The sequence below is a fragment of the Balearica regulorum genome, chromosome 22 (genome assembly GCF_011004875.1).
Source record: "Balearica regulorum gibbericeps isolate bBalReg1 chromosome 22, bBalReg1.pri, whole genome shotgun sequence".
Classification (NCBI taxonomy): Eukaryota; Metazoa; Chordata; class Aves; order Gruiformes; family Gruidae; genus Balearica; species Balearica regulorum.
In genome coordinates, this window is record NC_046205.1 from 1,624,978 (window position 1) to 1,641,348 (window position 16,371).

At 46.1% G+C, this 16,371-nt stretch overlaps 1 protein-coding gene across 5 annotated transcripts in view; it reads right to left on the reverse strand.

The window, feature by feature from the left end:
* HIVEP3 (HIVEP zinc finger 3) overlaps positions 1 to 16,371 on the reverse strand; it is a 270,230-nt gene that overhangs the window by 70,278 nt on the left and 183,581 nt on the right. For all 5 annotated transcript variants that reach the window (XM_075774101.1, XM_075774098.1, XM_075774099.1 and 2 more), the window contains one exon: positions 572 to 636. The gene's annotated coding sequence lies outside the window, so the exon portion shown is untranslated. The remainder of the gene's footprint in view (positions 1 to 571; positions 637 to 16,371) is intronic.

The window sequence follows — 16,371 nt, forward strand, 5'->3', positions numbered from 1 at the left end:
CTTACCGGCAGCCACTAAAATGTCCTGTCTGCAGAAAAAGATTCATTGAACATTTACCCCTTTTTAAACTATGGATTCATCAATCTGGAGAGACACATCTGTGGGAAACCAGATGCCTTTTTTCAGTAGTTCACAATGTTCCGCAGTTCTTACAAAAAACCTGCAAATCCACACTTTATAAAAGCAGATAAGGTGTTGGGCAAAGCACAGGGCAGTAGGACATTCTGCTACCTGTAGGTCTTTGCAACTAGATCCCAACTGTAGCTTTGAATGAAAGGGCAGGTGCCACCTTAGACATTCAAAGTGATTTATGACTGAGAGGGATTTACAACGCAAACAGCGGGCAGCAATAGTAGATCTCCTGTCACTACCTCTTGTAACTAGACTCAGTAACATAAAATGCTGCTGCAGCACTGGGGGGACTCGCCAGGCAAAAGTTTCTTAAATATACTGAAGAAAAAGCAAAGTAAACCAAACAGAAAAGCAAGTCCTGTTCCCAGGTTGAGTCCATTGCAAAGGGCAGTGAACATATCCAGGGTAAATCACTAGGGAAAAAACAGATATTACTTACAGTGGACTTGGTAGTCTGTAATTTTGATGGTGTCTCTCTTTTGTTTGCCCACGATTTAATTCAGTCTGTAAAAGAAACAGCACATTGGAATCATAATGTGCGTATATTAAAATGCCATCTCAGCAGTGAGCACACAGGACTTACATCAGGTGCCCTGATGGAGAGGATTGCTTGGTAACCAAAACAGTACACAAACTCAGTCCCAACAGCTGGAGAAGCCCTTGGTGACTGCATTCACCTCCTTCAGCACGTTTACCCTGATGGTGACGTGCACGCTTGTAGTAAACACATCGCCATGGGGTATTCCTCCTCCTGGACAAGGCTGCGAGGGAAACCACAGCCTGGCTGGTGTCAGCCGCAGCAGACACAGTGCAGACGAGACAAAAGCTCCACAGCCTGGTGTGGATTTCAGGTCTGCTCAGATATTGAGTATTCAGATCAGCACAGGGGTGCTGCAGCCCTTCCTCCAAAGCTCGTATTTAGTTCTAAGTTTTGTATTTAGATCACTTTTAGTTTTAAGTGAACCGTTCAGTTCCTCCATACCTACCTTCCACAAAGCTCCTAACAGAACCCCTGGGCGTGTGCTAGGACATACCTACAGACACGTGCACCTCTGCACCCAGACACCAGTTCTGTCCAGGCAGATACAAATATCTAAAGAAGAATGAATTTGGAATCTAAATACTCTGGCAAGTAGCCTCCTCTCACCTGAGGAGCATGCCCAACCACAGCCATGAGAAAAAGGTCATTTTTTCACCACTCAGGTTTTCATTCCAGTTCTGCCATCCAGATTCCCAGATGCTGTAAGTTCAAGAAGAACAAAGTGGAGGGATGGCACTGCAGTGCCTAAACGCAGCCCTGTCTCCTCCCAAATCCCAAGCTCAAAGTGGCAACAAATTTGGTGAGGTGTCATAAACTCCATTTCAATCTTGCAGCCACCACAAATCCTGGCACAAGAAGCACTCGTTTGGCTGGGAAGAGGGCTGAAATTCCACCTCCCTTGGGGCCATGCCTCCTAAAATCCAGCCAAGTCTCAGACAACAACTCAAACCACTTAAATTCTGTCAGTATCTGAAATCAGCTGGTGCCTCCATGCTGTGTTATGACCGCAGCATCCGTAAGAGAAGAGGTGCCCCCTGCACCACCATGAAGCACGTGGTGATGAAATGTAAGACTTGACTCTCCTGCCCCTTAGGAAGCTGGATCCAACGTCCCATGTCCCCAGTTACTGTCCCAGCCCCATCACCAGCGTGGTGTATTTTGTCTTTCTAGACACCTTCCACCCTGCAGCCAGGAGCACAGCGGTCACAAGTCAAGGAGAGGAGAAACAAATGGGACCTTCACCCTGCAGCTCTGTGTGACGGTGGAGAGAGAAGCATGCCCTGGGTCCTGCTCCCACCTTCAGCCCAGCGCTTGGAGTTGTGCTTTGTGGATGAAGAACCTCAAGTTGCACCGATTTATTGCTGAACTTTGTGCAACAAGAGACCACGGCATCACACAGACATTTCTTCCTCATATCCAGGGTCGATGAAGGGTTTGGATCCTGCAATCAGGTACTTCCACAAGCCACAATTTATCCATCTGCAAGTCCCAATGACAAGAAAAAAAAATGCTGGAAAAAAAAAAAAGCTGAAAAAATGAGCAACTTACATGCTAGGAGAGGAAAGAGGGGATGTGCTCACAAGTGGAGGTGAGACGGATGTGAGGAAAGCAGGGCAGAAGCACATGGGCCCTGCTGCAGGAAGAGATGTCCAGCAGCAGTTAATGCTGATGGGCATCATGCCAATTAAGAGATCAGTTTCTAGACTGAAGGGGTGTCCTGGTTCTGGCAAGGATAGAGTTAATTTCCCAAGGAGCCAGGACAGGTGAGCCAAGCTGGCCGGGGGCTATTCCATACCAGGTGACATCATGCTCACCATAAAAGGGGGCTAGTCGGGCAGGGGCGGGTTCGGCGTGTCGGCGTGGCTCCGGGATGGGTCGAGCGTCCGGTCAGTTGGTCGTCGGATCGGTAAATCGTTCTCTGTTATCACCCATTGTGAATATCTGTTATCAGCACTGTTGTTGATTGTTTCCCTCTCCCTTGCTGTCCCAGTAAACTGCCCTTATCCCAACCCTCGAGGCTTTGCCGTTGTTTTTTCCGTTCTCCTCCCCATCCCGCCGGGGGAGAAGTGAGTGAGTGGCGCGTGGCACTTAGCTACCGGCTGGGCCTAAACCACGTCAGTCCTTTTTGGCGCCCAACGTGGGGCTCGAGGAGTTGTGATAACGACAAGTCTGACCCAAGTGTGTTAGAACAAAGTTGTTATAAGCATTTATAATGTTATTGAAACAGTCACTGGTCATAATGATGTTCTGTTTGGTCACATGGCTCTGTTTTGTAAACCCATATTTACTCTGTGTAATCCCTGCAGTGCTGTTTATCACCTCTGGGAGAGGGGTTCGTGTTCTCATGTTGTTGTATTGTGTGATAATGACTTATGATAAGATATCATTGACAGTCATGGGTCTGAGCTGGTATGTGTATGTAGCATTTCGGTCAGGCCCATACCTCGGTAAATATCTTTCAGAATTGATTAATAATCGGACCCAATCTATGGGGAAGACGGGGGGGGATACCTTCTCCCACTCTTTCACCTCCTCTTTTCCCTTTTGGTTGGTTACAACAATTTTTGAGTATTTTGAATACCCTTGGAATGTTCAGGCCAGTATATTCCTATTGCTAGGTCTCCTGAATGCTTTCCCACTCCTGTTCAGGGTTAGCAAAAATCTTTTCAAGAGTACCACCCAGGGATCTTCCCCAAGGCTGAATGGTCAGGGCTGGCATGGCATGTGGGAGAGTATGGGCGGGTATCTAGAGACCTTTTCTTCCCCAATGGTTTGGCGCTTCACTCCTGAACAATTGCAAGACCCTGATAAAATGGTAGAATATCTGAAAGGAAAATGCTGTGGGGATTCTAAGGAGACACAACTTACTGCGCTGTGCTGGGCCCTGGCCACAATCTATCAAACACTGCTTGATAGTAGACAGCACAATCCAGAGGGAGAAAGTGGACCCACAGGCACTGCAGCTGCCCAGGCCCCCGCAACAGGCACTGCAGCTGCCCAGGCCCCCACAACAGGCACTGCAGCTACCCAAACCCCCGCAACAGGCACTGTAGTCGAGCCAAAAGATCAATCCATACCAGTATCAGTCGCCCCTATACACAAAAAGAAATACACAAGGAAATCGGTTCGCTTAGTGAAAGATGATGATGAACCGGGGCCATCACGAGAACAAGAAGAAGAGCCAGAACCAGAAGTGATGACTCGATCCCTCTCCCTGAGTGAGCTGCGAGATATGCGGAAAGATTTCAGCCGCCTTCCAGGGGAGCATATTATTACCTGGCTGCTCCGCTGCTGGGATAACGGGGCCAGTAGCCTGGAACTGGAGGGCAGGGAGGCCAAGCAGCTAGGATCCTTGTCTAGGGAAGGGGGCATTGACAAGGCAATTGGGAAGAAGGCACAGGCCCTTAGCCTCTGGAGGCGACTCCTGTCAAGTGTGAGGGAAAGGTATCCTTTCAGCGAAGATGTTGTATGTCGGCCAGGCAAGTGGACCACTATGGAGAGAGGTATTCAATATCTGAGGGAATTAGCTGTGCGGGAGATGATTTATTATGATCCGGACAATACACAGTTGCCCACAGACCCCGATGAAGTCCAGTGTACCCGACCCATGTGGCAAAAATTTGTGCGAAGTGCACCATCATCGTACGCCAACTCACTGGCAATAATCAACTGGAAAAGTGAAGAGGCACCCACGGTGGACGAAGTGGCTGGCCGACTCCGGGAGTATGAAGAGACCCTTTCTTCCTCCCTAGTCTCGGCTGTGGAGAAACTGTCTCAAGCAGGTAAGAAGCTGTGGGGCTCTTTAATCCTCGTCCTCTCCTCCCCAAGGGGCCATGAGCAACCAAGGCTCCTCCTTCCTCTCCAACATCTGCTTTTCCTGGAGAAAGGAGGACTCTGCTCTAACAGGAGCTGAAGTTCTTCCGAGCGGGTGTGCGGGACCAACGTGGGGCAAGGACAGCCCTGTGCACGGGGGCAAGGGGACCTCCACACTGACCCCAGCTCACCTTCCCCCGTGTTCTAGGGCAAACGCTGCTTCCCTAAGTGGGTACAGCTGACTGAAATAGTGACAGAAAGAAAAAGCGCATCCTCCATTGCTCAGAGCAACACTGGGCACTGGCAAAAGATCGCTCCCTCTGTGTTCCTCTGGCTTGATGATAAAATGAGTGTATCCATAAGAAGTGAGGATATCACACAGGCGGTTCATCTCTATCGGCGGCCCCCTCCCCTCTAACCCTGGGGGGTTACTTACCCCACGCGTGCACCTGGTCGCTGACAGAGCAGGGCGAGGAGGCAGCGGGGAAGGCAAAACGCAGGGGAAGGGATGGAAGCTGCAGGGGAAAAGGCTGCAGACACGAAAGGGCTGCCCAGCGCTGTCAGTGAGGATGGAGTGTACGATTGCCAAGGCACAGGGATGGCTGTCCCGGGGAAGCCCCCACCATGGCGCAGGCGACCCAAAGGCCAGTGCAGCGGGAGGCTGGCTGTGCTCCCCGGGGAAAGCCGCTCGCTCCACACGTCTGAACTTCACTGCTGCCCGACCCGCTCGGCGCATTCAAACCCTGCCTGGCTGAAATGCGCCTCCCCAACCTCCCTTCTACCCAGGGGCACAGCACAGAGCCAGTTTTATTCTTTCTCAGTGGCATCTGATTGTTAGAAAATAAATATTTTTTTAAAAAGAATTATTTTTCTTTTTTTTTTTTTTTTTTTTTTTTAGGAAACAGCAGCTTTTTTTTTTAAAGCTACAAACTCAGGCATCTACCATCATGATTCACGTGTTTGATTCTTACACGTGCAACATCTGCCGAGTTGCTGTAGACTTGCCAACGGGAGAAGACAATCCAGTCCTCACTGGCAAGTGACTTGGGTTCAATTCCCACTTTGGTTACACATTTCCTGTGTGAAACTGAGCAAGTCATATCATCTACGATCCGCGTTAGTCCCCATTTCTAAAATGGGGATACTTCCTTATTTCACAGATGTGTTGTGAGTCATCCATTAATGTCTTTGAGGCCCTCAGATACTACGGGAAGGGAGAGACCCACAGTTATAAACAGGGATCCGTATAACCAGAAACAGACGGGAATACCTCCAGGAGACTTCCTCTGCTCATTAAAAAGTCTGGGATTGAATGTTGCGTTTATTGATTTTTGCTTATACCCCACATGATTTCAGTAACTTCCCTTCTCACCTATCCAGGCAGCTAAGGGCATTGGTACCTGCACCACAAGGAAAGCAGAAAAACAAAAGTAACTCTGCATTTTGCCAGCAAGGCATGTGCAAAGGGTTAATCTATTTTCATAACTTAAAACAGTTTTTCCAGAAAAGCATTTGAGTCGGAACAGAGTAATCATTGCAAAATCTGCATATTTTGGAGCTAAATATTCCCAGAAATATCGCCATTGAAACTAGAAGGCAAAAAATGAAAAACAAAAACACAACAATCCCTGTGCAGCTTGGCGAGCATCACCACCAGAAAGCCAGAGATGGAGCAAGGCTCTCTGCACCACGAACCCAGATATGCAAACAGCAGCTGAGAGCTCCCTTCCTCGTGGTCACACTCACAAAACACAGATGATACGGCAGTTTCATCCTACCTTAGAGGCCAATACTCAGCTCTGCCCCATCCAGTGCAAACCTTTGGCACAGTTTTAAGGCAGATCCAGCTCTTGCACACAGCCTCGTGCACGCTGCCTGGACCAGCTCATGGCTGCTCCATTTCACTGTAGGCAAACACATGCTTGGGTAGCAGGAGATTTCAGTAATGTCATTTCCATCTGTAAGCACAACTGGGATTTGCAGTTGGGCTCCTGCAGACAGGAATACCAATATACCACTCATACTCCAGAAGGTTTGTTGGGTTTTTTTTACATTCGTAATGAAACTAATCCTGTTTTCTTGCAAACAAAACTCAAGAAAACTAAGTTCTCTCGCAATGTTTGAGACAACCCTCAAGAACCATTCAACGCTTGTCACTGTGAAGTGGGATTATGTGCATCACCGTCAAGTCTCCTCCAGAGGACTGTAAAAAAATCTCTGCTGCTTTCACTTCTCACATGCTCATTGGTGCAAAAAAGTCATTAGTAAACTAATATTTTGAAACTACTGCTGCGTAATGATTCTTTCAAAATCCATCTGAATTGAACACTCCAGACCTGCCAAACCAAGAGTGGGAAGCCAGCTATTGGTGAGATGGTGACTGTTTCCAAGGTAATGTGTCTTGCATACAGCTACAGCAGTAATTGCCTTTCCCCAATAATATGTTCCCCCTGATGAGACTTATGGTTAAACTCATGTTTGGAGAAACCTTCCAAAACGTTTCTACATAGTTTCAAACCACAGGAGTGGAAAAAAAGAAAGGGATAACTACAGTTCAGATGGAGTTTATGATTTCTGCTCAATTTCATAATTGCTGGGTGAATCAGTGGGGAATGAGGTTTTAGTCAATACCACAGTCCCTGGTCTCATGGCCAGGAGGCTTTGTAGAGACCAGCTGAAAATGGTTTCCCTTGACCCTCCCCTGACTTATCGATGAAGCTCGCCTCAGGGACTACCTCGCCTTTCCTCCATGGATGCACACAGCCATGTCTGAATGGTCTTGTTGAGCACAAGAGTTGCTACATGCTGCTCGCTTCTCCATTTGCCTTGTGCAAAAGCCAACTGGCTGGTGGAGAGTGGAGGTATAATGCAAAACCCAGGCAGCTATAAGGAGTGTCCCAGATTATTTTCCTGTGGGATAAGCAGAATCTTGCTTCAAGACAAAGCACACACAAAGACTAGACACTGAGATGGAGTGAGGTCCCTCCATGTCACTGGCCCTCAGGGTCAGAAAATTGATCCTGGCTCCTTTTATTTACTGGTAAAAAAGTAGCCTCCATTGCTCCAAAGTTGGAGGGTGGAAGTTTGTATCTGCAGCGAGTCACTACCCTGCTTCTCCTGCCCTGAGGAAGTGGCTCCTCTCACTGTCTGGTGAACCCAAGGGTTGGGACGCAGCAGAAGGAAGTGCCGTACGGGAAGTTAAACAAAGAGATGAACCACAATGGAAGTCAGGCTGCCAAAACGTTAAAGAGATAACAGGCCAACTTCCATACCCCATGTTCAATGCTGTCTCATAGCATGGGGCTCCAGTTTGACCTGTAAGCAGCCACTAGGACAAGGGGAGTGTCCCAGCCAGCCCATTGCACCCTTGCAGCCAGGTTGCTCTGCAGACCTAGAGCAAGTCAGATATAGAGCACACGTCATGAAGTTGCCGTTTTGCATGTGTCGGAGTCTGGGCTCACTGCACACATCTTGTCAGGCCCTATGCAAATACATACCAGACCCAGAACCCGGCTGAGCTGCAGGAGGAACACATCGTATGTATTCGAGACCTAAAAATTAATGTTGCAGTAACACAGCAGTGATTTTAGTACTCAGTGCAAAAAAAGGACCCCAAATCAACTACCAAAATGGAAACAAGTTCATCCCAGCACTTTTTATATTTGGTTTTACCCTGCAGTGATACACAGCAAGTCCCAGGTCCTGGCTCCTCCTCACAGATCTGGACTGTGCTGTCCATAAGGGACCGATTTGGAACCTCTTCTCTCACTGACTTCAGCAGAACAATTAATGGAGTAAGGGGCTACCCAGCAGGCAAGACGGCAGCTATGTAAATTAGATGGTCAGTTAATCACTATGCAAAACAGTACTGAATGACAGAAATGAGGCAGCAGCAACAAGGAAATCATGACTGTGTATCATGAGATGAATTCCCATTCCTTGCAGAGTATTCTCCAATGTTTTATACACACAGATTTTACCACCCATGATTTAGACCCTACACCAGACTACGTAACTCTTACATGGTTTTGCTTCATAAGGACACAGAGAAAGCTCTGCGAAAAGGTTGCAGCTGTGCTCTTTTCAGATTGGAGGCAGTAATTACTCATCTGGCCTTCCTCAGCTCTCCACAGCAGGGGCAATGCCAGGCACAAGCCTGCACGTCCTAGCTTCTTGCATTATGCTCACCAGCTGAACTAATATAGTTTCCTTTCCAGTTTATTTTGCACTTCATTGGCTTCCTGAAAGTAGTATTCCCCTCAGGCTTCACTAAAGAAAAAAATTATTTAAAAAAAAAAAAAAGCAACAAGTGTCATGGGTTTGTCAGCTGTATTGTTGAACTCGGCCTCTGGTTTTCTGACAGTTGGTTACTGCAGGAGTTGAACCCATTCCGCAATAGGGAAAATGAGGAATTTTGGTGTATTTCATAAATATAAGAAGAGAGGGCTGCTTGTGGCTGATTGCAGAAGTGACCAGAAACAAAAGCCTGCCGGGATGTTCAGCGGCGAGGCACTGCCTTGACCAAGGTCGAGTATGGGCCGCGTACCACCCTGCCCCATGAGAACTCATTCTTCTGCCGTGGCCCAGGCAAGTTTGCCCTAACCATGTACTTGCAGGACACAGACGGGTCAGTGATGCTGCCTGCAGGGCACAGCAGGTTTGTAGGACTGAACAAAACCAAATGAGGAATTTGAAGACAATGAAAACAATAAAAAGAAACTTTTAACATGCAAATTCTATCTCTGCTCCCTGATAATTTTACTCTGTGAGCTATTACACAAACTGCTTTTTGTCTCATTAACAATAAAGCAGAAGCAATTAAGCAAAATGCAATAAAACTTAAGGAAAATAAAATTAAAACAGACTCTAAGATTATTGTATAACCTTACTAAAATGACAAAGTGATCTTTCAAGCTGACATCACAAAAAGCTTCCAGTTTGGTTTGAATACAGAAGCAAGGAGAAGAAATGTTACAGAAAACATCTCTATACAAACAACATCTCTCATTGGGAGTGGAGGTCGCTGGTGGCTGCGAGCTGCATTATCATTTATCCCTGTGCACAATAAGGCTCCCTCTCTTTATACAGGCATAGCAAAACGGGGCAATGAAGCATCCATTCCTGAATGCATTTGAACCTCTCTGTATATCTACATACACATCAAACTATGCACCGACACACAACACTCAGCAACTCATTGCTATAATTGACAAAACAGCAACAACTGCTAGGGTTTCACCAGTTTTGGTTTGCCATCCTTTCAATGTCAGCTCATACATACACCCAAACCGACACCCTTTTCTCCAATGACTTAATTTTTTTCCGGATGAATTAATTCGTGCAAGATCACATAGGAGTTCCAGTTTTCTGCCCTGCAGATGCACATTAGGTCTGCAAACCCGAGTATTCTTCAAGGGACATGTACATGAGATGGTAGAACTGGGCTGCAAACAGTGCCGTGTAAGTGCACTGACCCCCAGCCTGCAAGGTGAGCAGCTCAGAGGTGGCAAACAGAAACCCTGACCTGAAGACAAGATGATGGTCTGCCTAGTGATGCAGCCACCTCCACCCACCCTCACCCTCACCACACATGCATTTCCGAGGCCCTGCAGACAGAAGGGCATCTTTCCACTGGATTCTGTAATCCATTGCTGCAGCAGATGAAGATGCTCTGACAGCCACTACTGGCTGACACACGGGAAACAAACCAGAACGCAGCCGAGCTGGAAGCGGGAGCAGCTACTGCCCGAGCCAAGGCTCTGCAGTTGGCAGACACAGCATCTCGCATCCTGTCTGGATGGCACGGGGGGGACCTCTGCTGTAACTCACCAATGGGTGGCAGGTTCATTTCGGTAATGTATTACTGACAGACCAATGCTGGTGTTCATACTTTGTTTTGGCTAGCCCATACACAGTTACTTTTTTTTCCTTCTTTTAATGTTTTCTGGTTTATACTTAAAAAAAAAAATCATTACATATCTATGGGTTTTTGTCACTTCCCTCTCTGAGAAAACAAAGTAAATTTACAGGGTTTTAGCAAACTCTTGGAATGCACCAAGGGCTGTATCCTCTCAGAGTTTAAATGCCAGTCACTGGTAAAGGTGAAAGGCATTTGAAAGGCAGCCAGGAAAATGTGGAGTGTCACATTCGACAATACTGAAATAAGCCAAAAGCATGTAGGCCACAACCTCCATCGCTCCTCGCAGAGACGACTGACTGGTCTGCTCACCACAGCATTCCCCCACAGCTTCAGCAAAACTAACACATGCACAGCAGAAAGTTTCCACAGAAAACATGAAAAGCTTTGCTCTCTCAGCTTGTTGATTTTTTTTCCTCCCTCCTCAAGCAAAGAAGAGAGGGATCAAGACTGATGAAGCACCCCTGCCATGAAGCTTGTCATTGCTCAGGCTTTAGAAAACACAGTGCTGACACAGGACCAACGCTGAGGTGCTCGTTGCTGAATCAATCCCGCAGCCCTGCCTTGCTAAGCCATGGCCCAGGGAGCTGTGAGTGCAGAAGGGAGGAGAAAGGAGGAAAGCACTCATCATACATGAAGGGAGAAGAAAGAAGTCACTTTTGCCCAACAAACTGCAATCTCAAGGCATGTGAGCATGGATCTATCTGTCCTTAATTCTATCCCCCTCCCCTCAAAAAAACCCAAACACCAAAACCACCATAAACCAGAGCAAACGCACAGCCACACTGCACATTCATGTGAAGTTCCTGGCGATGGGAAGCAGAGAGCAGCAGGTGACCTCCCCTGGCTGCCGGCTTCAGTAAAGGTGGAGTGCTGCTGCCTCCAGCAAAGGGACTGGGTCAAAGCCCAGCGGGCACAAGAGCCAGGCAGAGCCAAAGGATGTGAGTTCTGCATTGCAGGGTCTTGCTACCACTTTCGTAACCTTGGTAGGAACTCCGTTGGAGCAGACCCAATTCTCATGCTGCCCAGAAGCCATGATACTTCCATGCTACCCAGGGTGAGTTACTCAGTCTGCATAACTGCAGGTTGCTCAGACGCTTGGAGAAAGAAGACAGCAGCTTTATCCTCCACACAGCAAAAAGCAAGCTTATGTTTTTTGCCTCGCTTCCCCAGATCACGGAACGCCAGGTTGGTAATCCCTGCTGCTGAGAGAAGTTTTCATCACTTCAGGTCATGACCTCACCAGATTTCACTGGCTGCACCAGGATTGAGAAGATGTTGGTATTTTGCTAGGAGCTCTGCAGGGAAATCCAGGCGGAGATTCAGCAGACAGCTGCCCTACCCATGAGGAGCAGCTACATCAGTGCCCCCAGGCTGGGAGGTTGATGGAAGTTTGTGATTGAAATCTGAGGACTGGTCATTAAAGATCCCATAAGCCCTTCTGGGCAACCACAGCCTGAAATTCCCACGCTGTTGGACGGGAGGTTTTTCCTTCCCTGCTGCCCTGCAGTACCATGTAAGGATGCTGCATGCTCTGGCCCAGCTGCCCTCTCTCCACTCATACTATTCCAGCATCGGAAGCGATGCGTTGTGTTAACCAAGCTCCTAAGTGCTCTAATATCCAGTAAGGATAGAAGATACAACAGAAATACAAATACATTATTAATTCTCTGAATTAGGATGATGCAAAAGCAGGATGTAGATGGGGGAATTACTGCATCTATCTGCAGCCCCCAATAAGAAAAAAAAAAAACAAACAACCCAGATCTTCCAAAGTAGCGTGTTACTTTCTGGACACAGCATCAATACACAACGCTGTATTATGCCAGGCTGTATCTTATTTAACCAAACACAAAGAGGAGATGCTGAAAGATTTCTGTTTAAGTGACAGTGAAAAAAACCCTGGAATCTCAATGGAAAGAATACAACAAGGAAACTTCCCCCACTGATTCAAGACCAAAGACAATGGGGTTTTTCCTATCCTCAATGAAAAGAAAGCCAGAAAGAGAAAAAAATGGTCCTTTTATTCCCTATAGGCAAAAACAGAGCTTCTGATCCTACCACCAGCCTGGCAGCCTCCTATTTACAGAAAGAGTCTTGACTCGTTAGGAGCATATACTGAAATTCATTTATATTTTGCCACATAACAGAAATGGTGAAAAAAATAGAAATACATATTACACACACTGAGCAAGTGCCTGCCTGTCCCCAATGCCACCCTCATCTTGAAAAGCTTCCATGATAAAGACTTTGCTGTGTTTTTGTTATGTGGCAGGGGATTTAGTAGAAGAGTCAGTTTAATTAACACAACTTTTCTCAAGATAAATATTTTCTCAGGCAGCGCAGAGCTGCTGAAATGCCGTGCACTGGCAGCTGGGCAGATGGAAGCAGGCCTACCAACGAACTCAGAACCAGCTGCAATAGATGGTGCAGCTCGTTTGATTTCTCCTCCCCAGCAACATGCTTCAAACCTCTCTTCAAAAGGATAATATATATACTGCAGATGTTTGTGCACACACACACACACATATATATGTATGTGAATCCAAATTACAAGCTGCACAGCTCTTTGCAAACAGCTAAGAAAGGTGCAAAGACACGTCACCGTTGGAAGACCCTGGTGTTCCTCACACCAATGGCACAAAAGTTCAGAGGGAAACATCACCTTTTAGAGCTCTCATACGCCAAGCCAAGTCACAAAAAGCAGAAATAATTTAAAATCAAGATATACATTTGTTTAACAGGAAAGAAAGAAAAAACATGTCTGAGTTTGGAGGGAATGTTGTTAGCTTTGTAGGAAGAAAAGAATCAAGTCTGGACAGTGTTTGCTTCCTTGTCATCACAAGCTCTACAAAACTCCCTTGTATGCACATACAAAAATACACCTTATGCCAGTGAAACAAAGCAGCATTTAATGAGAACCAGAATGTGTTTTGATTCACTTCCAGGTGATTGGCCTCCTATTAACAGATGCTTCTTGTAGATGAATGCAAATATTTATGTAGGGACCCCATCGGCTCTGTGTCCATCTATTCTGGTTTTCCCCTCATAAACCTGTTCCTCAGGAATCCACAGCACCAGCACTCGCTGGGGGAATGAGAGAAAACCCAGAACAGGATTTTCCACATCTTCACCACCCCAGACAGGATCTCCTCCACACCAGAGAGTCTCCACTCTTTTAAATCTGACCGGATTACAGTATCCATCAAAAATTCCCCATCCCCAACTCCTACACAGGGATGCAGCTAGCCCAAATATTCCCTCCAGCATCTGCTGCTCCCAAAGGACCATTGTGGCTCTCTTGGAGAGCTGAGGTGGTTTTGGATGGAGAAGCTGCTCTCCACTTTGGTGGAACAAACTCACTGAGCACACAGCAACGAGGCAAGACAAAGAACAATTCTTTACCAAAGTGAAGACCTAGAGACTTGTGCCTGTGCCTGAGATATAAGACGCATTCCTAGTTTTAAAAGCCAATTTAAAAATTAAGAACCCTGGTGCTACCTTCCCCTTTCCTTGCTCTGAATCTCTGTCATGGTTTCACCTGGCAGACAGCTAAAATGACCACAGAGCCATCCGCTCACTGCCCCCACGCAGTGGGATGGGGGAGAGAATCAGAGCAAAAGAGTAAAAATCGTAGGTTGAGATAAAGACAGTTTAATTGGACAGAAAAGGAAGAGATTAATAATAATTATAATAATAATACTACAAAACAAGTGATGCACGGCACAATTGCTCACCACTCACAGATCATTGATGCCCAGCTAGTTCCTGAGCCATGGTGTCCCTCCCCTGCCAGCTTCCCCCCCAGTTATATACTGAGCATGACATCATACAGTATGGAATATCCCCTTGGTCAGTTTGGATCAGCTGTCCTAGCCATGTCCCTTTCCAGCTTCTTGTGCACCCCCAGCCTCCTTGCTGCTGGGGCAGGGTGAGAAGCCGAAAAGTCCTTGACTTGGTGTAAGCACTGCTTAGCAACAACTAAAACATCAGTGTGTTATCAATGTTATTCTCATCCTCAATCCAAAACGCAGCACTGTACCAGCTTCTAGGAAGAAAATTAACTCAATCCCAGCTGAAATCAGGAGAGTCTCCAGGCTGCTTCAGACAATGCCACTTCCTTAGATTCTTCCTGCCCTGTAAAGGTTTGAGAGCTCCAAACAGGAACACACTTCAGGATGCAGACATGGAATACAAAGCCATACAAGTCCACCAAAACATCTAGACCGATGGCTGTAGGTCATGCATGGACTTGGAGTGAAGGACGAGCAGGAGGATCCACCGCAGAAGAATCTGCTCTATAAGACTTCCAGCCTCACCCCACTTCCAACCAACTGTGCAAAAATATCTGAATTTCACAGCATGGCAATGGCCTTAGTGATCTTCATTTGGGGCCACCAGAATGCATCAAAGGAAGAGCTAATGCATGAGATTTGTGTTTGCTACATCCACCTGTTCATTTTTGTAAAGCAAGTACTTAGACACCCTGGTATTCATGAGAAGCAACTCCATTTTTGTGATTTTTATTAGTATTTAATTGGGCACTGAAATCTGCCCAGTGCAGGTACCTGCAGATGGAGCTGGTAAACTGAGGGGTGACAGCGAGAGTCACCATTTTTGCTGAAAGCAGCTGGGAAGTTACAGAACTTAGCCCAAATCAAAGGGAGAGAGATCTTATGCACAGGCCAACCTTCCGGCAACATTTCAGCAGAAACTGTATATGCTGCTATCATATCCACAGACTGGATAAATTATCCTAACATATCAAAGCCGTAAGCAAAATGACATCTTAATGTAGATCAGGAGAATGAGATCACTTCAGTGACACAAAGCTCCACTTTCTAATCCTAATAGACTTACGGAATTTGTTTCTAATAGCTAATGAATTAAGAATCAGCCAATTATGTGTACATTTATTATTATGCTTCTAATGAAAAAAAGTGTGAACTCCTGTTTAATTAGAAATGAGCTCATGTTGGTGACCAGAGCCACTTTTAAAATATCTTTCAGCACTTCACAACTGAGCTTATCAGGGCTTTGAGTTGGAATGGCATTAAGGAAATGATACGGAGGTCAAATATTAAAGATTTCAAGGCAAATAAATATTTTTCGAAGCCTGGTCTCACATCCCTAGGAAAGCAGGTTGATATATCTGTGTGCATACTCATCCAGGAAATCTGAGATTGTATTCCTTCTGCTTAGCACAAGGCTCAACAGAAACTAGTTAGGTTTCAAAACGTTTATTTGGTGATATTTTTAAAAGAATGGAAATGTCTTTGGCAAGAAGAAATGAACAAAGATTTTCATTAACACTTCCAACCTGATTTTTTTCTTAGGAAGTACATTACCTTTTACTAAGAAATTAAAATAAAAGTTCTTAAACATGGAGAGAACCTAGGTCCAGAAATTACTTCTGTGCCTCAACTACTGATCCAAAAAGTCTCCTGCCTGGCAAAGCCTCAGGAGGAAGAATGCTTCAAAAAGCCTCACCTAAGATGAAATCTCTAACTGATTAAACACCTAAGAGATCACAAAAACCCCTCATTATTTTAATGCACACAAGAAATTCTTCGGTCAAAGATGACAACTAGCTACACATCTGAACTATAGATTAAGTGGCTACTTAAAAAAATACCCAACAAACAAACAAAAACACTTAAAACCATCAAGTCGACATCTGTTGGCAAAACAGATCTTGAGGCAGCATTCATCTCTCCTCCTGACTATGCCTTATCAGTGTGAGAAATAACAAGAGAAGTTTATGAGAGTACCTACACTCCAATTTTTGTCCAGACGCTTTGGTTAGATCTAGTACCACTCATGTTTGGATTCGCAATGGGCTCTCCTGGTGTATCCCAGAGTTGCAACGATTTTTTGCAAAATACCATCTGCACAGCACTAAACCTCTGATGAGCAGCTCTTTCTTTAATGGGCTACAGAAAACCAGCCACCACCACCTCCACCTTTA